The sequence below is a fragment of the Rhamphochromis longiceps genome, linkage group LG23 (assembly GCF_057381845.1).
Source record: "Rhamphochromis longiceps isolate RC_006_pf linkage group LG23, R_longiceps_female_GT1.1, whole genome shotgun sequence".
Taxonomy (NCBI): domain Eukaryota; kingdom Metazoa; phylum Chordata; class Actinopteri; order Cichliformes; family Cichlidae; genus Rhamphochromis; species Rhamphochromis longiceps.
Window position 1 is genome coordinate 28,744,032 of NC_140578.1, and position 23,907 is coordinate 28,767,938.

The 23,907-nt window shown below is 42.4% G+C and overlaps 7 non-coding genes across 7 annotated transcripts; 2 read left to right on the plus strand and 5 right to left on the minus strand.

Annotated features, from left to right (window-relative positions):
- Positions 1 to 19,333: 19,333 nt before the first annotated feature.
- Positions 19,334 to 19,406, minus strand: trnam-cau (transfer RNA methionine (anticodon CAU)). The gene has a single exon. It is a non-coding gene; the product is annotated as a tRNA-Met (tRNA).
- Positions 19,407 to 20,007: 601 nt separating this feature from the next.
- On the minus strand, positions 20,008 to 20,078 carry trnag-gcc (transfer RNA glycine (anticodon GCC)). Its single transcript has one exon. It is a non-coding gene; the product is annotated as a tRNA-Gly (tRNA).
- A 122-nt stretch (positions 20,079 to 20,200) lies between these two features.
- On the plus strand, positions 20,201 to 20,272 carry trnae-cuc (transfer RNA glutamic acid (anticodon CUC)). The gene has a single exon. It is a non-coding gene; the product is annotated as a tRNA-Glu (tRNA).
- A 1,185-nt stretch (positions 20,273 to 21,457) lies between these two features.
- Positions 21,458 to 21,530, minus strand: trnam-cau (transfer RNA methionine (anticodon CAU)). The gene has a single exon. It is a non-coding gene; the product is annotated as a tRNA-Met (tRNA).
- Positions 21,531 to 22,854: 1,324 nt separating this feature from the next.
- On the minus strand, positions 22,855 to 22,927 carry trnam-cau (transfer RNA methionine (anticodon CAU)). Its single transcript has one exon. It is a non-coding gene; the product is annotated as a tRNA-Met (tRNA).
- A 601-nt stretch (positions 22,928 to 23,528) lies between these two features.
- On the minus strand, positions 23,529 to 23,599 carry trnag-gcc (transfer RNA glycine (anticodon GCC)). The gene has a single exon. It is a non-coding gene; the product is annotated as a tRNA-Gly (tRNA).
- Positions 23,600 to 23,721: 122 nt separating this feature from the next.
- Positions 23,722 to 23,793, plus strand: trnae-cuc (transfer RNA glutamic acid (anticodon CUC)). The gene has a single exon. It is a non-coding gene; the product is annotated as a tRNA-Glu (tRNA).
- Positions 23,794 to 23,907: the final 114 nt, after the last annotated feature.

Below are 23,907 nucleotides of genomic sequence, written 5' to 3' on the forward strand. Positions count from 1 at the left end.
CTACTAAACTGTTAAAATAAACAGCACTGATTGATGTCTTTAAGCCTGTTTCAAGCATGGGTCTTACCCCTGTTTTTATTTCCTTATTGTGAGTTATTACTTCAAACAATCACATCTATACATATGCAAGAAATTTATGTATTCTTTTTTATGGGCAGGGTTTCAACCCTTTTATTGCTGACAACAGGCCATAACTATAATGCTGACACAAACTAACCACCTCATCAGATAGGATCGCCTTGTTCTGCCTGTTGGGACCTATTCAACCAACGAGGATCCCCTTTTTCAGATATTGTACCTGCCTGCTGTGCCTGCCTTCTAGCAATAGATTCTCATGTTTAACATATTGAATCAGGACTGCAGGTAGAATTGGTGCCATTTAATTAAAAGGAGATAAAAAGAGAAATTAAAGATCTGAGCAGGGCCTGTCAAATCTTTTCCAGGATGTCAGTACTACAGAAATCAAACACGTCATGTACACCTGGAGGGGAGGGTGTGCTCTGGGAAAGTTCCACTGTGAAGTCCGTTTCCAAAGATTGCATAATATTGATGCCGCAGAAAGTAAACAGTGAGATGCAAGTCATGCTTTCTGTAAACGATCAACTGGATCATGAACACCGTTCCTGGACAGCCTCAGGAATTTACACTGTGTTTACATCGGACTGACACAGGCAATTTCAAATAACTAATTGAACTACACAAAACAATCAAGCTCATAAATACAGGGTGCTGTGATTTAACTCTTCAAATCATATTGTAACATAATATGACAAATAACAATCATCTAATGAGCTAACGTTAAAAAAGGTCAAAAGCACCATCCAAACCACAGGTGGTTAGATGAACATTTATATGCTAATTTGTTTTTAAGGTTTATTCGAAATCTTCGCCCATGCAGAAATTATGTGATTGTGAAGCCAGAGTGTCTTCTTATTAACTACTACAGGCTAATGTTTCTTATATTTTTTTGACAAACACGTTTAATAAAATAGCTCTAAAGTAAGTGCCACTGCAGCTTTCTAAACTTAAAGAGCATGAAGCAATGAAAGCATGTTATGACAGAAGTATTAGAGCACACCCTAGGAGAAAAAAATACTCAAGGTGGAATGATTTCAGTATAAAACCACCAACATTTATTTTTTGCACTTTATAAATACCTTTTGTTTTTAGTGCTATTTATAAAGCTGCAATAAAATATCATATAATTCTAATTCTAATTTAGGAAAAGTAAAAAAATTACACTACCGGTCAACAGTTTTAGAACACCCCAATTTTTCCATTTATATTTTTTGCAGTTCAAGTCCAATAAATAGCTTGAAATGGTACAAAGGTAAGTGGTGAACTGCTTGACGTTAAAAAAAAAAGATAAGGTTACCCAAAACTGAAAAATAATGTAAACTTCAGAATTATGCAAAAAGGCCTTTTCCAGGAAACACAAAATGGGTTAACAGTTTAAAGCTGTTCTGCAGCAATGGAGGTTGATCAAGCCTTGAAAGCTGGTGCTACTAATTCATACAGGTGTTCCAATAAAAGCTGTCCATGCTGAAAGGAACATAAAATAAATACCCTTGGATTAATTGTAAACAAATCCAGTTTTTCCTCATTTTCATCACTTTTACAATATGTCTAGAACCTCCATCAACTTTGGCGTCTTCTCTCCTAATTGGGTTTCAGTAAAAGTACTGTTCAAGATTTATTAGGTTGCATGAGCTTCTCAAGTTCAGTCTTAATAGCAGAGCAGTGCACACACATCAGCACACGGGTATGAGGAGATTCAGCATAGTACTAAATGGTAAATGGCCTGTATTTGTATAGCGCTTTTACTAGTCCCCCCTAGGGACCCCAAAGCGCTTTACACACCCAGTCATCCACCCATTCACACACACATTCACACACTAAATGCTACTGTTCACTGTTCCTTTGGCCACCTGAACATGTCATTGCATCAGGGCAGAAAAACTGATTTTAAACCTGAAAAATAGGGAAGCAACCTGTTGTGGGGAACTTCTACACTGTTGTTTAGCTCTTCTGGACTCACACTGAAAGCAAAATATTAGTCTTAGTCTTCGTTCACAGGATCCCCTAGAACAGTGTTTCTCAAACTTTTCACAATAAGTACCACCTCATAAAATATATGGCTCTTGAAGTCCCACCCTTATGACTGACATTAAAGTACAGTAGTATAGGCCTATTTAACACCACATACAGTTTACACAAGACAATTTTATTTCTTATATGAATGTTCTTTATTGTAACTGTCATAAACAGGATGTGACAAGTGATAATAATAACAACTGTACTGCATTAAAACATTCACAGCAGGTGGGATATCCAATCTTTAGGTGATAACATGATGAACCCTGCTTCCAGGTCCAAACTACTCTGCATTTATTAAGGCTGTTGTGTTTTTACATGTTTTAATGTTTTTGTTCTATTTAATCTGAACAAGCCCCTAAAAAAGGCGGTGATCACTGTAGGCCTCTCTCGGTTTTCCTCATCACTATTCATTTGAAAGCTCAGTTTTTAAAACTTTTAAAATACAGCCAGCCCATGCAGCAGTATATTAATGACTACATTATATTGCAGTTGTTCTCCTCACTGAAGTTTGATCCGTTTACATCATCCCGACATGCGATTGCCTTTGTCCCTAACCTTCAGGAACCCTCACATTAACTTTGATTTTTATTTCCAGCTTGAGTGAACGCTGGCGCGTCTGGCTGCCGCTACTCACCGGTACATTTTTTGATTATTTGGATTTATTTGGATTAATTGGATTATTTGGATTCAGATTTGAATGAACAGGAACATTTTCACTCAGGACCAGATCGATCTCTGCCAGGGATTGATTTGCAACGCTTGTCCTCAACTTCTGTTATTTCAGCTGAATGTGTTCTCACGTCTTCTTCTCAGTGAGCTGCACTAGCTTAACTGTTTGAGCTATTTTTGCCTACCTGTTCGTTGCTCCGGCCGGCTCGGCTCCTTTTCCTCCACATAATCGAAGATGTGGACCAAGATGTTCCTGAGCTGGTCGACACTATTTTGGATTCTCCTAACGCTCGTCTACCATCCTACGGCTGGACTGCTCCGCTATACAGCCACTGAGCTCCTGCGCCTTCGCGGGCAGCTATCGCTCCCGTCGCCGGCGGAGCTCCACTACCACCCGGGCATCACTTTCCAGCCTCGCCGGAGATACATCCATCGCGGGTCCCGCAGGATTTTCCATAACTCCAATGGAACTAAATCGTTCTGGTCTGCTACTCGCCGCCCTCGCAGGAACCCTGATCGGGCTGTCAACCATCGATCTCTAGCCCACCTGCCCAGGGCGCCCACCGCGATTAGCAAAAAAGAAGATACTCCACTCAACTTCAGTCTTCTAAACATTCGTTCATTGACAAGTAAGGGACCTCTCATCCAAGACCTCCTATCTGACCGTAAGTTTGACTTTTTCTGCTTAACTGAAACCTGGCAACAACCTGATGACTTTTCTCAGCTAAACGAATCTGATCCTCTGGGGTTTGTTTACTTTTCTAAACCCCGCTGCTCAGGTCGTGGGGGTGGTCTCGCGATCCTTTTTCGCCAGCACTTGAAAGTCCTGCCAGTTAACGTTGATACCTTTAGTTCTCTAGAGGTCCTTGCATGTGAGCTGACTGGACCCATTCCCACCATCATAGCTACTGTATACCGTCCCCCCAAACCTAACCCTGTCTTCCTCAGTGACTTTGCTAATCTACTAACCCATCTTTCATCTCTCTCCCCAAATGTGATCTTGGTGGGAGATTTCAACATTCACATGGACAATAATGACCTTCTGCTCACCAGAGACTTTTCCTCCTGTCTCGAAGGCTCTGAATTTAAACAATTTATCGACTTTCCCACTCACTCTAAAGGACACACCCTGGACTTTGTCTGCTGTTCTGGTCGTACTCCCTCGAATCTTTCTGCTACTGAAATCCCCATAACTGACCACTTCCTCCTTTCATTTAACCTCACTCTCTGCTGCTCTTCTACCAAGCCAACCCGTCTCATCTCGTTCCGCAACATCAAGAACATCGATATGGACATTCTCACTACCAGTTTGGACAATGTTCAGATTTTGGACTTCTATTCTACTCCTGATGATTTGTTGTTATATTATAATAATTGTCTACGCACTGTCCTTGATTCTCTGGCTCCTGTAAAAACCCACTCTGTTTCCTTTGCTCGCTCTGCTCCCTGGTTTACCTCTGACCTCCGAGCTCTGAAGGCCAAAGCTCGGCAGCTAGAGCGTAAATATAAGAAATCTGGTTTAACTGTTGATTCAGAAATCTATAAATACCACGTACTTCAGTATAAAGACTCCATCAACAAGGCCAAACAAAGCTTCTACTCTGGTATTATCAGTTCTTATGAGGGTAATGCAAGGACTCTGTTTTCAGTTCTCAACAAACTAATTCAACCCCCCAACGCTTTACCACCGCACTTCTATTCCTCTGAAACCTGCAACTCCTTGATCCTGTTCTGGACTACGAAAATCAATAACATCCACCAGCAACTCAGATCAAATGTTGTGTCTACGCCCTCTCCAGAACCTTTTCTCCTTTTTGAGCCGTTTTCCACTTTTCATCTTCCTGATTTATCTGATATTTCCGAGTTAATATGTAAATCAAAGCCTGCTATTGTCATCTTGACCCCATGCCCACGGGACTTGTGAAATCCTGCCTCTCTTCTTTACTCCCACTCATTTCTGCTATCATTCACTCTTCTCTCACCACCGGTATTGTTCCCTCCTTATTGAAGACTGCTCTAGTCACTCCTATACTGAAAAAACCTTTTTTAGATCCTAACAACTTTAACAACCTCCGTCCGATTTCCAATCTACCCTTCATTTCTAAGATACTCGAAGAAGTGGTTGCAGCTCAACTTCATTTACACCTGGTTAATAATAACATCTACGAGAGATTTCAATCTGGTTTTCGCTCATGTCACAGTACCGAAACTGCTCTACTTAAAGTCACTAACGATCTTCTAATCGGAGCTGACTCTGGTCTTCTCACCATTCTCGTCCTTTTAGATCTGAGCTCAGCCTTTGACACCATTTCTCACTCTGTCCTTCTAAGCAGACTTTCCTCTCTCGGCATCTCTGACACACCCCTCGCCTGGTTTCAATCATATCTCCTCGACCGTTCCCAGTTTATTCAACTAAGATCATTCCGCTCTCGTCTATTCCCCGTCACCTCTGGTGTTCCCCCAGGCTCAGTTTTAGGCCCTCTTCTCTTTATAATATACATCCTCCCTCTAGGTACCATCTTCCGCAAATTTGATCTTCAGTTTCACTGTTTTGCTGATGACACCTAGTTATATCTCTCTTGCAAACCTGATTCCTCCCTCCCACCTTCTTCCCTTACAGAATGTCTATCCGAGTTAAAATCCTGGTTTACCTCTAATTTTCTAAAGCTCAATGAGGATAAAACTGAGATCCTCCTTATTGGCACCAAATCCAACCTTTTGAAGGCAAACCATTTCTCACTCACCATCAATAACTCCACAGTTTTCCCCTCTCCTCAGGTTAAGAGCCTTGGTGTCATCCTAGACAGTTCACTTTCCTATAAATCTCACATCAATAATCTCACCCGTTCTGCCTACTTCCATCTACGTAACATTAACAGATTGCTTCCTTCTCTTTCCACCCAGTCTACGTCCATTCTTGTACATAGTCTTGTTACCTTCCGTATTGACTACTGCAATTCTCTTTTGCATGGTCTCCCCCAAAAATCCCTCCATAAGCTTCAACTGGTTCAGAACTCTGCTGCTCGCATTATCACCAGAATCCCCTCCTACCAGCACATCACCCCTGTTCTTCAGGAACTTCACTGGCTCCCTGTGAAATTCCGGATAATTTTCAAACTTCTTCTGCTCACCTTCAAGGCCATTCATAACCTCGCTCCTTCTTACCTTTCTGACCTGTTAACCACCACTTGTTCTGCCCGTTCATTTCGTTCTTCTTCTTCTATCCAGCTTACTGTACCTTCCTTTCGCCTTACCACCATGGGAAGCAGAGCTTTCAGCTGCTCTGCTCCCAGGCTGTGGAACTCTCTGCCCCCAGAAATAAGAAATATTGGTTCTCTCCCCCAGTTTAAATCCCAACTCAAAACTCATCTGTTCAAATCTGCATATTCACTGTGAATCCACTGTTTGTTCATTTTATCTTGTGCTTTTATTTTATTGTTCTTATTCTGCCATTGTTTTACTAAGTGTTTTATCTTATTGTAAAGTGTCCTTGGGTGACTTGAAAGGCGCTCATAAATAAAATTTATTATTATTATTATTATTATTTTATTGAGAGAAAAAGGTTAGCGTTCACTCTCCAGCTTCACTGTGTTTATGTTATGCTAACCATAGCTGTGTAGCTAGCCACCACACAGAACATCATTAAATATACCAGCTAGCCCAACTTCAGACAGTAACCCTACAAAAGCTACTGCTGAGCTTTAGTTTTCTGTCTTCATTTATATCAGAAGTGATAGCAGAGCTGTACATTTTAATCTTTGCTGTGGTGGTTAAGCTGCCGGATTTTTGGCTTCACTACCCTCCTTTATAGCTCATGTATGTCGAAGCTCGGTTTGCTCTTCGTGGCGTTTCAGCACACGAGCCGAAATGTGGTGGCCTTGCTGGATCTGCTGTCCACCCGCCATGTGATGACCCGCCTCCAGGATCCCCCCAGCCAAGGGAAATACACCGCTCTCAAAACACCGCTGCTGCAGCGGTACTCCCTCTCTCACATAAAGTGGGCCATGAAACTCCTCTCTCTCTCAGGCATGGGTGATGGTACCGCTCTCGAGCTCATGGAGAGCATGCTGTCCTTCCTAGGAATGGATGACAGTCGATTCCTCTTCACTCATGTCTTCCTCCAACAGTTGCCAGTGCGAGGTCGCCTCACCAACTCAATGCTGCTGGCCGCAAAGGATTACCGCCCTCTCGCAGAACAGCTGCTTGTTTCACTTAAACAAGCAGCTGTTTTTTATGTGCATTAAAGTTATATAAAAATTCAACAGTGCAAATGCAAGGACATATCCTCAGCATAACCATGTATAATATCCACAAAACGTAAAAAGAGGTTATACACACACAATATGGTAATATTATGTTGAAGCACAGTACATATCACTCCGCAAGGCTCCTGCCTACGATAGCCGTAATGCTCCGACAAATTATATTCACATAGAGTTCAATTTCTTTCTTAAAAAGTGAGGTTTCTTGCTCGAGAACTTACATTTATGGATATGATATTTGGCAAGGAGTAAAATCAGATTAATGAGGTAAAGAGCATTTGAGTCTTTCCAACTAAAGTCAGTATAACCAAATAACACATTTTGGTAAAAAAGCACAAAATTTGATAATATGTTCTTAGAGATAAAACTAGCGATGTCTTTCCACAAAATCTGTGTAAAGGCACAAGACCAGAATAGGTGCGAGCAGGTCTCCGAGATGATCTTACAGAAGGACCAAAAAGTATCTATATCCCTCTTACATTTTTGAAGTAATCATTTAACAGGGTAGAATCTATGAATTAGTTTAAATGAAATTTCCTTCACTTTGTTAGTAAGGAGGAATTTTTGTGGCAAAGACCAAACGTTTTTCCAGTCAGTGTCCTTGACAAAATTAGACCAGAAAGAAATGGAAGGAGGAATAGAGATATGTGACTCTTGGAAAAGAGACTTAATCTTTGCATTCACACCTTTACAAGAGGAGAAACAAATCTGACCTAAAGGAGTGCCTCTCAAGATAGGGCGGGACATGAACAGGTGTGGGGAGGCAGTGGTATTTCTAAACGACATGGACAGACCAGGTGGTATGGCATCAAAAACAATACAAAACTCCTTTGGGGATACTGGGATGTTATATCTGGATAGGAACTCTGAGTAATTGTATAATAAGCCTGCGTTATTGAATAGTTGACCTACCAGAAGTATACCATTATTAAACCAGTTTTCAAAGAACAGCGACTTGTTCTTGTAAAGAATGTTACAGTTGTTCCAAATATAATATCTTTGTGGAGAAAAGTTATGTTTATAGATCAAGGACCATGCCAAAAAAGCTTGTTGATGAAAGTTTGAGAGTTTAATTGGGATTTTCTGAATATTGTAGTTGCAGAGAAGAATAAAGTCCAAGCCACCCAAATGTGAAAAGATATGATGAGAGAGTTAAGGGTTTTTGAGATATTTTTTAATCCAATTTATTTTGAAAGTATAATTTAGGGAGCTGAAATCTATAAAATTTAAGCCACCATTGTTGTAATTGTTCATAACTACGGATTTGCAAATGTAGTGAATTTTGTTTTTCCATAGAAAATTACATAACAATTTATCAACAGATTTGCATGTAGAGTTATCGACATGTAAAGATTGAGCAGCATAGGTCAGGCGAGACAAACCCTCAGCCTTGGTGAGCAGCGTTCTACCCTTTAGGGACAAATCTTTTTGCAACCAATTGTTGAGGACATTTGAGTTTTATTGATGATAGGGTTAAAGTTTAGAGCGTTCCTAGAATTCTTATCCTTGGTAATAAGGATTCCCGAATATGTTACACAACTTTTCACTGGAATACCGTAAACACAGGACACAGTACACTTGTTCACTGGTAGCAGTTCACACTTATTGAGGTTAAGGGAGAGGCCAGATGCTCTGGAGAAAGTCTGTGAGTCTGTGTGAGGTTTTTAAGATAAAATTTGATATTAATTTTGTAAATTTGTATTTGGACCTGGTTGCTGGCTCGGTCTGGGGAGGGGACACAAAGCTCTTACAAGCGCTATTAGCGGCCAGCAAAAAATCAATAACCAGAAAGTGGCTAAATCCAACTCCGCCAACACTTGAGGATTGGTTTAATGTGGTTTTTGAAATATTTAAAATGGAAAAATTTACATTCTCCTGAAAAATTTGAAAAGACAAATTCTACAAAATATGGAATAAATGGATTAGCTTTGTGTGTCGTCGTCCCCCCCCCCCCTGAATTTGGGTAAGAGCAGCCCTGACTTGGTGTATCTCCAATGTATTGTACAATGTCAGGTCGACCCTCTACTTATAATATGTATTGAATGTACTTTATGTAAATAAGTTGAACATGCTGCATTATGTATACACTGTCAAGCCACCGAGTTCACTTTTGTTATTTGAATGTAAAACGAAAGGACTAAGAAAAAGTCTTTTTTTTTGGTCTTTTTTTTTTGACTAAATAATATCTATGCACTTTATTGTAACAAGTCCTTTTTCAATAAAAATATAATATATAAAAACAAAACAAAACATCAGGACCTGGGGATTTATTACATTTTAGCTGACTTGCTGCATCTGAAACTTCTTTCAAAGAGACTGGTCTGTTACAGAAATCACTGTCCTCTTTGGACAGCTGGTTCACATTAGGGATGGAGTCAAAGAACTGAGAAGCCGACTTCTGACAAATGTGTAGAGATTACTGTAAAACTTTGAGCAGAAGTTGGCTATTTTCTTTGGCTCATCGGTGATTGAGCCATCAAATTTTAAATACTGAAGTGAACTGTTTTGACTGCTGCCTTCTTCAAGCCATCGGAACCATGGGAGGGGGGACTGCAAACCTAACTTCACTTAACTTTAGGAACTTTAACATGGGATGGAACAAAGTACAGTTCTGAGAACAGATGGGCACAGAACAGTGCATTAAAATGAAAATAATTCTCTCTAAATTTTACCAGTAAGAGATAAAAAGGGTCAAAAAGAGAGTCAGAGTAAAATAGTTCTGAAGGTGATACGCATATTAAGGTGCATCTGGAGTGCATAAGAGGAACATAACTAGTGTCTACAGCCACAGTATCTTTCTTCTCTCTCTCAGCATAAATTCATTCATGAGGGGGAAATTACAGTGAGAACATGTGGAGGCTGTTAGAGGGATAACATAGTGAGTTCAGTGCATTGATGTGACATTGTCCTGAAGGATTTAGTTATTCTTTATGGTTAAAGAAATTGCAATAATTTATTCATATTTATTATAAATAATCCTAATTATACATCTTGCTTCCATGTTTGTATCCTGTGTCACTAAAAATACATTTTATTTTAGTTTTATACATTGATTAATGACCTGCAGAATCTCCTTATCATATTAAGTGATTCATAATTGTCACTTTATGCTTTCTCCATCTCTAAAGTGATGACATCCTTGCATTACATACTTTAGGTTCATTTTCTGCAGGCAGGTTTCTGAGAGATAACAGGCAGATGTAGAATATAATATGCAGCATTCTATAGATGGATGCATAAAAAATGAAAAATTATATGTATGTGCTAACTTTCTAAACACTTTGTTACATTTATGATAAAGTAGATAAAACACATTTATGTCTGCCTTGGCTCATAGTTCTTGTCTTTAAATGAACTTTGTGTGTGTTTCAGGTCCTGCACTCTTAAAGACTGACTGAACCAGCATTGCAGTCATGGGTCACTGCGCATCACAGGGAAGGTTGAAGCCGCCCACTGCACCTGTAAGGCTGGAGTCGTGGAGACCTGTCCCTGCTCTTCTGTTTAAAGTAGAAGCAGCAGTGCGGATCCATGGCACAAGGACTGTTACAGATAAACCTGCATACTGGGTTTTGCTGGGTAATATGACCAAGATACAGCCAGAGGTTGGCCATAAGATAGACTTCTCCTCTTCAGCTGCCCAAAAAAAGGCTCTCAATCAAAACATAAACAGACCATCTGTATTGAAAGGTCAAAGTAGCCGTCCTCAAAAAAGAAAAATCCCACCTGCTACTGTGGAGGAGTTGTCACTGCTATTGGATACTTTGCTGGCACACAGTAAAGCTGTGGGTTGTGGGAATGACCCATAATGTTTTATCTAGGGGTCTAGATTTATGCCTGAAGTGCACTGCCATGTAAATAATTTGCATTTACTGAATATGTACTGAGTGAGTCCCACTCTGTTCAAAAATTGAATAAAGAAACAAACTAATTTTTGCCTCTTTTTTTTTTAAATTAAAACCACTTTATAGAACATCACATCAGTTACAATGTAGGATCCATGTCATTTATAGTTTACAAATGACAAAATGTTTACACAAAATCATGACAGTGTTTACATGATATCACCGACTACTAACATTACTTTATTTACTGTATCTTTTGATAAAAATACCGCTATTTATACAGCACAAGACTAAAGAATATTTAACAGGAGCAAGTTTCATTTTCCCCTGGTTTTACTACCACACTGTTCACCAAACCTTCGCCATCTTATCCAGAAGGGTCACCTCTTCACCCTCACATGGAAGAAGTAATCTGATTGGCATGGTGGTATGTTTGAAGCAGGTCCCTTGTGTAGCGCTGGAACCCAGTCACGATGTGTTTCATCCATTTCATAGGCTGGTTTGCTGCAATAATGCCAAATAATTAGCAAGTCTATAAATAGAAGGTAGTTCTGCAAAATCACTCAGTAGGATGTTTGTTCTAATTTGCTATGACCTCAGAGCGCATCGAAAATAAAACTAACAGGCTATAAAGAGTGATATAAACATATTTAGCAGTTACCGGAATGAAAATGTCTGGAGCACCAACAGATATTTGGAGATGGAAGGGAACTGGATATCAGCTCGTCTCACAGCTGTTATCCAGGCTAGACACCTTCGTATGGTAACATCCGATACACGAGCTCCCTCATGTTGCTTCTAGGTGGGGAAAGAATGAAAAGATAAACCATTTTCAAGCTTATTCTCTTGCCGGTCGTGCAATCAAACATTGCAGCTGACCACACAGCAAATACGAACCATGGCTGTTGTGTGTGCCTTCGCTCCCTTTTCGCTTGCACTTTGTTTTGACCCCGAAAATGGCGGATCAGGCCAAAATCCTTTCTACGCCCACCCGCGTGATATCACGCTCCAAAGCCCTATAACATCTCTAATTTGATATATTTTGTCATATTTTCACAGAATGTTATTCCACGGTTTTCTAATGGGTATTTATGAAGACAGTTTTGTGTGACTGGTAAACTTACCTTTGTACGGACAACGGTCTTATGTTCTACTCTGAACATCTCAAGGTCCTGTACCCATGCGTCAGTAAACTGGACCTGGGCTTGTCGCAGGGATCTGAAGTTACTAAACCCTTCATGAGTGTATGTACTCAAACTTAGGACCATATAATTATAAATATGAGCATGATTTAAGTTGGGCAGCGCGCTAACGTCTTTAGTCCACTCTGTATGCTCGTATGGGTCTAACCCTTTCACTCCTTTGATTTTTTTTCCTCATACCTTTTCTTTTTGCCTTTTCGTCAAGTCTGTCTTTATACGGACCTGCCGTGTTCTCCCTCATTTTGTACATAACTGTTTTTGGGGCAAATAAAATGCAAGTAGGTATTAAAACCTCAGAATGACTGGTTACCGGTGCTGGAAATGACCGCGGTAAAGTGAGCCATCATTTGTGAGCCGCGGTCAAGCCAGCCGCCTCTTATCCGCCGAATAAATTTCCTTGCGCTTTTACACCAGTCTTTACCGTAGCGCCTTTTCGCTTTATATCCTGATTGAAAGCCTATACTCGCGCACACGTGCGCGCGCGCGAACAGTCAAACGCACACGCGCGCACACAAATTACAATGGAACAGCCCAATACAGTCAATACAATTATGTCTATTTCAAAAATTCATTAAAAATCATCCTGAGTAGTTGAGGTACAACTTTCAACACATCCCTCCTCCGGGACACCTACTCTACCTGTGTGCCAAGTTTCATCCAGATTTACTGTAAAATTCCTCAAACATTAAAGGACATTTATATGCAATTCAATACAGCCAATACACTACAATTATGGAAATTTCAGAAATTCATTAAAAATCATCCTGAGTAGTTGAGGTCCAACTTTCAACACATCCCTCCTCCGGGACACCTACTCTACCTGTGTGCCAAGTTTCATCCAGATTTACTGTAAAATTCCTCAGAAATTAAAGGACATTTTTATTCCACGCAATACAGCCAATACAATAGAATTATGTCAATTTTCAAAAATTCATTAAAAATCATCCTGAGTAGTTGAGGTCCAACTTTCAACACATCCCTCCTCTGGGACACCTACTCTACCTGTGTGCCAAGTTTCAGCCAGATTCACTGTACAATTCCTCAGAAATTAATGGAAACTCCTATTCAATCCAATACAGTCAATACACTACAATTATGTCAATTTTCAAAAATTCATTAAAAATCAACCATAGTAGTTGAGGTCCAACTTTCAGCACATTCCTTCTCTGGGACACCTACTGTACCTGTGTGCCAAGTTTCATCCAGATTTACTGTAAAATTCCTCAGAAATTGATGGAAACTTCTATTCAATCCAATACAGTCAATACACTACAATTATGTCAATTTTCAAAAATTCATTAAAAATCATCCTGAGTAGTTGAGGTACAACTTTCAACACATTCCTCCTCAGGGACACCTACTGTACCTGTGTGCCAAGTTTCAGCCAGATTTACTGTAAAATTCCTCAGAAATTAAAGGACATTTTTATTCCACGCAATACAGCCAATACAATAGAATTATGTCAATTTTCAGAAATTCATTAAAAATCATCCTGAGTAGTTGAGGCCCAACTTTCAACACATTCCTCCTCTGGGACACCTACTCTACCTGTGTGCCAAGTTTCATCCAGATTTACTGGAAAATTCCCAAAAAAATTAAAGGACATTTAAATGAAATTCAATACAGCCAATACACTACAATTATGGAAATTTCAAAAATTCATTAAAAATCATCCATAATAGTTGATGTCCAACTTTCAACACTTTCTTACTCTGGGCGTCCTACCGTACCTCTGGGCCAAGTTACATCTCAATTCACTGTAATATTTATCAAAAATTGAAAGAACAATTATATGTCAATGCTGGATGTGTGTCCTTTCAAAGTGACACTAAATAACAGAACTCAGGCACATCAGGGAATAATCCAAAAGGCGGATTTATTAAACAAAAACAACATACAAAATATCTCTAACCCATACTACATAACCTAAAAAGAAACAAAGGGACACTTAGAAGCACAAGCAAACAATACTGAAAGGGCAAGAGACACAGTCCAAACATAATCCACAACTAAAACGCCAAAAGAACAAGTCATCCCACATAGCAGACGGGTCTTGCCTGGATCTGGTGTCAAGCCGGCACTGCTGGCTGACTTCTGGCACGGTAAGATGGCACTGTTTATGTGATGGCATGCCACATTTGGCCTGATTGGGTGAATGTGACATGTTGTATAGAGCACTTTGAGTAATATGGGTGAGTAAAAAAGCGCTGTATAAGAATCAGTCCATTCACTGTCTGAACAGTTTCGTCATGTTACTTTTGCACTATTATGTTCAAGCACATGTTGTTATTACATGGCTTACATGGCTAAGGTACACATTAGGCTGACATCTGGGGCCAGAGCTGAAACTGTTCTGGGCCAGCACAGGGCCAGCAGTGTGTCTGCAACTGGCCTTGTGCTGGCTCATGTGTGGGCCACCTCTGGTAAACCAGATCTGGGCCACCATAGGGCCGTCATTCTTTGCGGTACGCAGGCCATGTGTAAGCACATTGTGTGGGACAGATCCAGGCCATACCAATTTTGCTATGTGGGAGGAATTATGTAAAAATAGAAACATCATAAAAATGAAAATGAACATAAAGTAAAATGTACTGAAAAGAACATCAGTATGGCCATCATTATTTGCTTGGAAAGTCTAAAGTTCCATGGCTTTGAACAACCAGAGAACGCAATGCCCAGCTTAGAGTGACTAAAAGTAACTTCTTTTAACATTCTGTCATTCTGCTTCTATATCAAAAATCCACTAAAAATAGTCATTTGAAAAAAAATATTCGCCACTTTTCATCAGTTTGGGTTCCTCTGTTTATAGCAATTTTTAGAAAAGAACCCAATACCTTTGTCACTATACAGTTGTACAGTGAGATACAGAGCATCTCCTACTCATTGCAAACATGCTGGGAGGGTGGCTCTATCCGCCTTAGTGCAGCTGCTGTACCATACTGTGATGCAGTAAGTTAGTAGGCTCTCAATGGGCGAGTGGTGGAAGGGTGAGCTGTAGTCCACAAAGAGCATTCTGGCGTTGCTCTGCCGCTGTTCTAGGTGACTCAGCACCGAGTGGAGGGTGATGGCATCTTCTGTGAATCTGTTTGCACGGTATGCAAACTGGTGGGGGTCGAATTCTGGGGGGAGGTAATCCTTGGTGTGCTGAAGGACTAGTCTCTCAAAGCATTTCATGATTACCGGTGTGAGGGCCACAGGGCAATAATAGTTCAGGCTGGTGATGGGAGACTTCTTTGGCACTGGGATGATTGTGGCTGATTTTAGACAGGATGGGATGGCTGCTTCATCCAGTGAGAGGTTGAAGATTCTGGTGGAGATGAGGGTGAGCTGGTGGGCACATGGTCTTAGCACTTTACCACGTATTCCGTCTGGACCGGCCGCCTTCCTGGGGTTCACTGCTAGGAAAACACATCTGACATCGTGCTCCGTTACAGTGAATGGAGCGGTGCAGGAACCAGGTGAGGATGAGGATGGGAGCAGGGCTGAGGCAGATGAAGGGCGAAGAAGCTGTCTATTTCCTCTGCTAGCTGCACACTCAGGTTTTCTGTTTTCACAGTTCTGCCTCTGTGGTTTATGATGTCTATTATTCCATGCCACACCTCTCGTGTGTTGTTGCTGGACAGGTGGGACCCCTTTTCAGGTCAGCTCGAGCAGACCTGTACAGAGCTCTGTCAACAGACCTACAGGGAGTGCAGAATTATTAGGCAAGTTGTATTTTTGAGGAATAATTTTATTATTGAACAACAACCATGTTCTCAATGAACCCAAACAACTCATTAATATCAAAGCTGAATGTTTTTGGAAGTAGTTTTTAGTTTTAGCTATTTTAGGGGGATATCTGTGTGTGCAGGTGACTATTACTGTGCATAATTATTAGGCAACTTAACAAAAAACAAATATATACCCATTTCAATTATTTATTTTTACCAGTGAAACCAATATAACATCTCCACATTCACAAATATACATTTCTGACATTCAAAAACAAAAACAAATCAGCGACCAATATAGCCACCTTTCTTTGCAAGGACACTCAAAAGCCTGCCATCCATGGATTCTGTCAGTGTTTTGATCTGTTCACCATCAACATTGCGTGCAACAGCAACCACAGCCTCCCAGACACTGTTCAGAGAGGTGTACTGTTTTCCCTCCTTGTAAATCTCACATTTGATGATGGACCACAGGTTCTCAATGGGGTTCAGATCAGGTGAACAAGGAGGCCATGTCATTAGTTTTTCTTCTTTTATACCCTTTCTTGCCAGCCACGCTGTGGAGTACTTGGACGCGTGTGATGGAGCATTGTCCTGCATGAAAATCATGTTTTTCTTGAAGGATGCAGACTTCTTCCTGTACCACTGCTTGAAGAAGGTGTCTTCCAGGAACTGGCAGTAGGACTGGGAGTTGAGCTTGACTCCATCCTCAACCCGAAAAGGCCCCACAAGCTCATCTTTGATGATACCAGCCCAAACCAGTACTCCACCTCCACCTTGCTGGCGTCTGAGTCGGACTGGAGCTCTCTGCCCTTTACCAATCCAGCCACGGGCCCATCCATCTGGCCCATCAAGACTCACTCTCATTTCATCAGTCCATAAAACCTTAGAAAAACCAGTCTTGAGATATTTCTTGGCCCAGTCTTGACGTTTCAGCTTGTGTGTCTTGTTCAGTGGTGGTCGTCTTTCAGCCTTTCTTACGTTGGCCATGTCTCTGAGTATTGCACACCTTGTGCTCTTGGGCACTCCAGTGATGTTGCAGCTCTGAAATATGGCCAAACTGGTGGCAAGTGGCATCTTGGCAGCTGCACGCTTGACTTTTCTCAGTTCATGGGCAGTTATTTTGCGCCTTGGTTTTTCCACACGCTTCTTGCGACCCTGTTGACTATTTTGAATGAAACGCTTGATTGTTCGATGATCACGCTTCAGAAGCTTTGCAATTTTGAGAAAGCTGCATCCCTCTGCAAGATATCTCACTATTTTTGACTTTTCTGAGCCTGTCAAGTCCTTCTTTTGACCCATTTTGCCAAAGGAAAGGAAGTTGCCTAATAATTATGCACACCTGATATAGGGTGTTGATGTCATTAGACCACACCCCTTCTCATTACAGAGATGCACATCACCTAATATGCTTAATTGGTAGTAGGCTTTCGAGCCTTTACAGCTTGGAGTAAGACAACATGCATGAAGAGGATGATGTGGACAAAATACTCATTTGCCTAATAATTCTGCACTTCCTGTAAAGTCAGCATTGTGGGGTTTGAGGAGTGTGCAGATGTCGCTGGTCATGCTTTTGTCCACAGTCACATTTGCAATACAGAACTTGATATAGTCCAGTACTGATCCTGTGAAAGTTTCTAATGCAATATATTATACTTTACCAATGTAACGCTGCATGCCAAATCAATTTTGAAAATATCTGTGAATTTTGTATTGAAAAATGCAGGTATCTTTCAGATTTATTTTTATGTTATCAAAAATGTATTAATAGTATAAGCATGAAAAATTACAAGAGTGCAATAAAAAATATAACCAAACAAGCTTAATTTACAGTTTGAAATACAGAAGATAATGAAAATATATAAATAACTACCTATTAATCCCCATATCCAAGTATCAAGATGTGTAAAAACAAATTACATTCTTTCCTCAGTTTCTATTAATAAGACTTAAATTTACATGAAATTATTCAAAATTATATACATTATTCATATATACAACAGTAGTAGGTTTTAGATGAAGTGTCTTGCCCAAGGACACAACGACCGAGACTGTGGGAGCCGGGGCTCAAACCGGCAACCTTCCAATTACAAGACAAACTGCCAACTCTCACTATGCAATGTACTGTTTAAAAGAAAAAAATTTTTTTTTGCCTTGACAACATACATTCATCTTCATTTCAAAAAAGTAGTTATTTTTCACACAGAGAGCAATACCATTCTCCAGCCTCTGCTGTCCAAAACTACTCTGTATTCATCTGGAGGCACTGTGTGTGAAACCACTTTAAATAGCTCTCATGCAGGAACAAAGCAATTGTATAAAATGAAGTCAGGGAATGGAGCTATAAATAGATTAATATAGATATATGAAAATAAACTTATATATAGACATAGGAGCACAAGTTTTAACATTAATGTTTCTGGGATATAATAAACAATATAAGCATACAGGTGTCTAAGCAAACATTGTGGCATACAAAGTGAGAGTGCAGTGAGTCATGTTTATTCCTGTTCAATATGTGTCTGACACAAGTGGATGAATTAAAAAGTCTGACAGCAGCAGCAACAACAGGCAATGCCTTCCTAATGACTTTCTATCTGTTTACATCTTTTTCTTTAATGCCTGTATCCCAGCTTGAAGAGTCTTGGACCCTTTTTCTAGTCAGTGGGTGTGTGGACAAACAACTCTGGCTTGTCACCCAGTTGGATTTCCTGGTATTTGTAAGATGGCACTATCTACAAATCAGGACACATTAACTATGATATTAAAAAATGACATGATGACATAGTTCTTGGTCAGTTTACCAAGCATTTCTCAGTTTTGTTCTTTATAGTTCTGTTCATCATATCATTGCTTGTGAGTCCTGGATTATTTGATGATATGTTTACATTATGTATTCTTTTGTTTTCAGTTCCATATTTATTTTAAGTGTAGTTCTTCTTCAGCGTGCCACAAGTGGATGGAACACTTGTGAAAACACTCTAGTGTTAAAGCCAGTCTTGTCTTCATGTCTGTTTATGCTTTTGTCTGTGTCAAGCTCGTGTGTCTTAGTCTGTGTTTTAGTTTGGTGGCCTCTTGTCTCTTTCTTGTGTTGAGTCTTACTTCCACTGTCTTCTTATTCCCTAACCCTAACCCATCCATAGGGGAGGATCGCCTGCCACGTGTGAGTCCAATGCAAAGACATTCCTAACCCTACCTGGACAAAGTGTCCTAGAAGAAATAACAGGTAGGAGTCATTTGGGAGCCAACGTGTGGTGCCCCGCAATTCTGACCTGAGAAAAGAAAGAGGAATTGTGGTTGGATGAAGTGGTTTCAGAGGGCCGGCACACATCCATAGGGGAGGATCGCCTGCCACGTGTGAGTCTTGAAATCAAACAGATGGGAAGGCTTTCCACGGTCAATGGCAGAATGATTTGGATTGATCCCTGTTCTAGATCTCGCATCGGAGGAGGCTGAAAATCCACTACAAAGGAGTGGTTCTAAGGCTCCAGCGTCCTCGAAATGGGTAGAAGAGGTACAAAATGGATGGACCAACTCTGTACCAAAACACCTGCCTCGTGTGAGGCTCGAACTCACGACCTTCAGATTATGAGACTGACGCGCTGCCTACTGCGCCAACGAGGCTGACAGGGAACCTGAAAATGGACGATTTCTCGAAGCTGCACAGAAATGAAATTCAGCTTGGACAAACAAAGGTGAGTCCCCAGGTATTTAAGCCCTGAACGGGTTTTGGAGGTGAAGAGTGCCACAGGAGATCCTAAAAACGGTGTTTTGACCCAGCTCCGGCTTACCTGAAAGGGACAAGCGGTAGACAATGGATGGGTTGCCTTTGCCACGTACTGTGTATCAAGCGAGGCTCAAGACACCATCTTCCCCCAAAACGGACCATTCTTCTTTTTTCTCGTAGTGCCGTCTTAAATTAAATTCCTTAATTACAGCCACATTAGCTCCACTAATAAGACACACGGGTTTACCAGCAATGTCTGTAAACATATATTCAGTCACCCACTGGCGCTGGCAGGCGACAATTCTAAGTCTGCCAATTGTCCCGCCGAATTCGCGCCACTCTCCAAAGTCTCCTCTCAACAACATCTTGACTTAATGCAGATACGATGTCCAACCCAAGTTTGGTTTGCACAGGCTTCTTGTTCCAAATCTTGATGCCGTCTGGCCGTGACCGAGAACAAACTTAATGCCCCCCAAGACCCCACACATAAAGTAACCGTGCATTGGCCGGGAATCGAACCCGGGTCTCCCGCGTGGCAGGCGAGAATTCGACCACTGAACCACCAATGCTCACACACGTGGCAGTTTTCTCAACGAATTTGCGCCATTGCCCAAGCGCTCCTCTCGAGGCGCAGCGGAAAATGTAGCCCGATACACCCACGCGTCACTCATCAAGACACCTCTGTGGCAGCTCCCTGATGGTCTAGTGGTCAGGATTCGGCGCTCTCACCGCCGCGGCCCGGGTTCGATTCCCGGTCAGGGAAACTGTGTTTTGCCCCACCTCCGCCTTACCCGAAAGGGACAAGCGGTAGACAATGGATGGGTTGCCTTTGCCACGTACTGTGTATCAAGAGAGCCTCAAGGCACCATCTCCCCCCAAAACGGACCATTCCTTGAAGCCGTCAACAAATGAAGCAGAGTTGCCAGTTCTTCAAGCCCAGGATGAGCTGCCGTCTTGGAGGTGAAGGGTGTGACAGGACATCCAAAAAATGTGTGGCCGAACTGCGCATCAAAACATGCCTCCCGTGAGGATAGAGCTCAACACCGCCAGTTTTCGAGACTTGCGCATGGCAGGCGACAATTCTACCGCTGAGCTAACAACCCTTGCATGGCCGCCAATTGTCCCGCTGAATTCGCGCTACTGTCCAAACTCTCCTCTCCAGACGCTTAAAATGGATGCACAAACTCTGCCACGTACTGCGCATCAAAGCACATCGCTTGCGTGAGGCTACAAGTCACTACCTTCTGATTTCGTGATTCACATGTGGCAGGCGACAGTTCTAACGCTCAGCCACCAGCCCTTACAAGTCTGCCAATTGTCTTGTCGAATTCGCGCCACTCTCCAAAGTCTACTCTCAACAACATCTTGACTTAATGCAGATACGATGTCCAACCCAAGTTTGGTTTGCATAGACTTCTTGTTCCAACTTAACAGTCAGGCAAGAATGACTTCAAATTATCCCTCTCCATGGACCCTGTTGGCAAAGGAACTCCAGGCAACCTCCAGAGACTCAGCTCGGGAGCTGCTGATAACCAATTATCAGCCCTTGTTCATCCGCTTCCAATGCAAAGACATTCCTAACCCTACCTGGACAAAGTGTCCTAGAAGAAATAACAGGTAGGAGTCATTTGGGAGCCAACGTGTGGTGCCCCGCAATTCTGACCTGAGAAAAGAAAGAGGAATTGTGGTGAAAGTTGGATGAAGTGGTTTCAGAGGGCCGGCACACATCCATAGGGGAGGATCGCCTGCCACGTGTGAGTCTTGAAATCAAACAGATGGGAAGGCTTTCCACGGTCAATGGCAGAATGATTTGGATTGATCCCTGTTCTAGATCTCGCATCGGAGGAGGCTGAAAATCCACTACAAAGGAGTGGTTCTAAGGCTCCAGCGTCCTCGAAATGGGTAGAAGAGGTACAAAATGGATGGACCAACTCTGTACCAAAACACCTGCCTCGTGTGAGGCTCGAACTCACGACCTTCAGATTATGAGACTGACGCGCTGCCTACTGCGCCAACGAGGCTGACAGGGAACCTGAAAATGGACGATTTCTCGAAGCTGCACAGAAATGAAATTCAGCTTGGACAAACAAAGGTGAGTCCCCAGGTATTTAAGCCCTGAACGGGTTTTGGAGGTGAAGAGTGCCACAGGAGATCCTAAAAACGGTGTTTTGACCCAGCTCCGGCTTACCTGAAAGGGACAAGCGGTAGACAATGGATGGGTTGCCTTTGCCACGTACTGTGTATCAAGCGAGGCTCAAGACACCATCTTCCCCCAAAACGGACCATTCCTTGAAGCCGTCAACAAATGAAGCAGAGTTGCCAGTTCTTCAAGCCCAGGATGAGCTGCCGTCTTGGAGGTGAAGGGTGTGACAGGACATCCAAAAAATGTGTGGCCGAACTGCGCATCAAAACATGCCTCCCGTGAGGATAGAGCTCAACACCGCCAGTTTTCGAGACTTGCGCATGGCAGGCGACAATTCTACCGCTGAGCTAACAACCCTTGCATGTCCGCCAATTGTCCCGCTGAATTCGCGCTACTGTCCAAACTCTCCTCTCCAGACGCTTAAAATGGATGCACAAACTCTGCCACGTACTGCGCATCAAAGCACATCGCTTGCGTGAGGCTACAAGTCACTACCTTCTGATTTCGTGATTCACATGTGGCAGGCGACAGTTCTAACGCTCAGCCACCAGCCCTTACAAGTCTGCCAATTGTCTCGTCGAATTCGCGCCACTCTCCAAAGTCTACTCTCAACAACATCTTGACTTAATGCAGATACGATGTCCAACCCAAGTTTGGTTTGCATAGACTTCTTGTTCCAACTTAACAGTCAGGCAAGAATGACTTCAAATTATCCCTCTCCATGGACCCTGTTGGCAAAGGAACTCCAGGCAACCTCCAGAGACTCAGCTCGGGAGCTGCTGATAACCAATTATCAGCCCTTGTTCATCTGCTTCCAATGCAAAGACATTCCTAACCCTACCTGGACAAAGTGTCCTAGAAGAAATAACAGGTAGGAGTCATTTGGGAGCCAACGTGTGGTGCCCCGCAATTCTGACCTGAGAAAAGAAAGAGGAATTGTGGTGAAAGTTGGATGAAGTGGTTTCAGAGGGCCGGCACACATCCATAGGGGAGGATCGCCTGCCACGTGTGAGTCTTGAAATCAAACAGATGGGAAGGCTTTCCACGGTCAATGGCAGAATGATTTGGATTGATCCCTGTTCTAGATCTCGCATCGGAGGAGGCTGAAAATCCACTACAAAGGAGTGGTTCTAAGGCTCCAGCGTCCTCGAAATGGGTAGAAGAGGTACAAAATGGATGGACCAACTCTGTACCAAAACACCTGCCTCGTGTGAGGCTCGAACTCACGACCTTCAGATTATGAGACTGACGCGCTGCCTACTGCGCCAACGAGGCTGACAGGGAACCTGAAAATGGACGATTTCTCGAAGCTGCACAGAAATGAAATTCAGCTTGGACAAACAAAGGTGAGTCCCCAGGTATTTAAGCCCTGAACGGGTTTTGGAGGTGAAGAGTGCCACAGGAGATCCTAAAAACGGTGTTTTGACCCAGCTCCGGCTTACCTGAAAGGGACAAGCGGTAGACAATGGATGGGTTGCCTTTGCCACGTACTGTGTATCAAGCGAGGCTCAAGACACCCTCTTCCCCCAAAACGGACCATTCTTCTTTTGTCTCGTAGTGCCGTCTTAAATTAAATTCCTTAATTACAGCCACATTAGCTCCACTAATAAGACACACGGGTTTACCAGCAATGTCTGTAAACATATATTCAGTCACCCACTGGCGCTGGCAGGCGACAATTCTAAGTCTGCCAATTGTCCCGCCGAATTCGCGCCACTGTCCAAAGTCTCCTCTCAACAACATCTTGACTTAATGCAGATACGATGTCCAACCCAAGTTTGGTTTGCACAGGCTTCTTGTTCCAAATCTTGATGCCGTCTGGCCGTGACCGAGAACAAACTTAATGCCCCCCAAGACCCCACGCATAAAGGAACCGTGCATTGGCCGGGAATCGAACCCGGGTCTCCCGCGTGGCAGGCGAGAATTCTACCACTGAACCACCAATGCTCACACACGTGGCAGTTTTCTCAACGAATTCGCGCCATTGCCCAAGCGCTCCTCTCGAGGCGCAGCGGAAAATGTAGCCCGATACACCCACGCGTCACTCATCAAGACACCTCTGTGGAAGCTCCCTGATGGTCTAGTGGTCAGGATTCGGCGCTCTCACCGCCGCGGCCCGGGTTCGATTCCCGGTCAGGGAAACTGTGTTTTGCCCCACCTCCGCCTTACCCGAAAGGGACAAGCGGTAGACAATGGATGGGTTGCCTTTGCCACGTACTGTGTATCAAGAGAGCCTCAAGGCACCATCTCCCCCC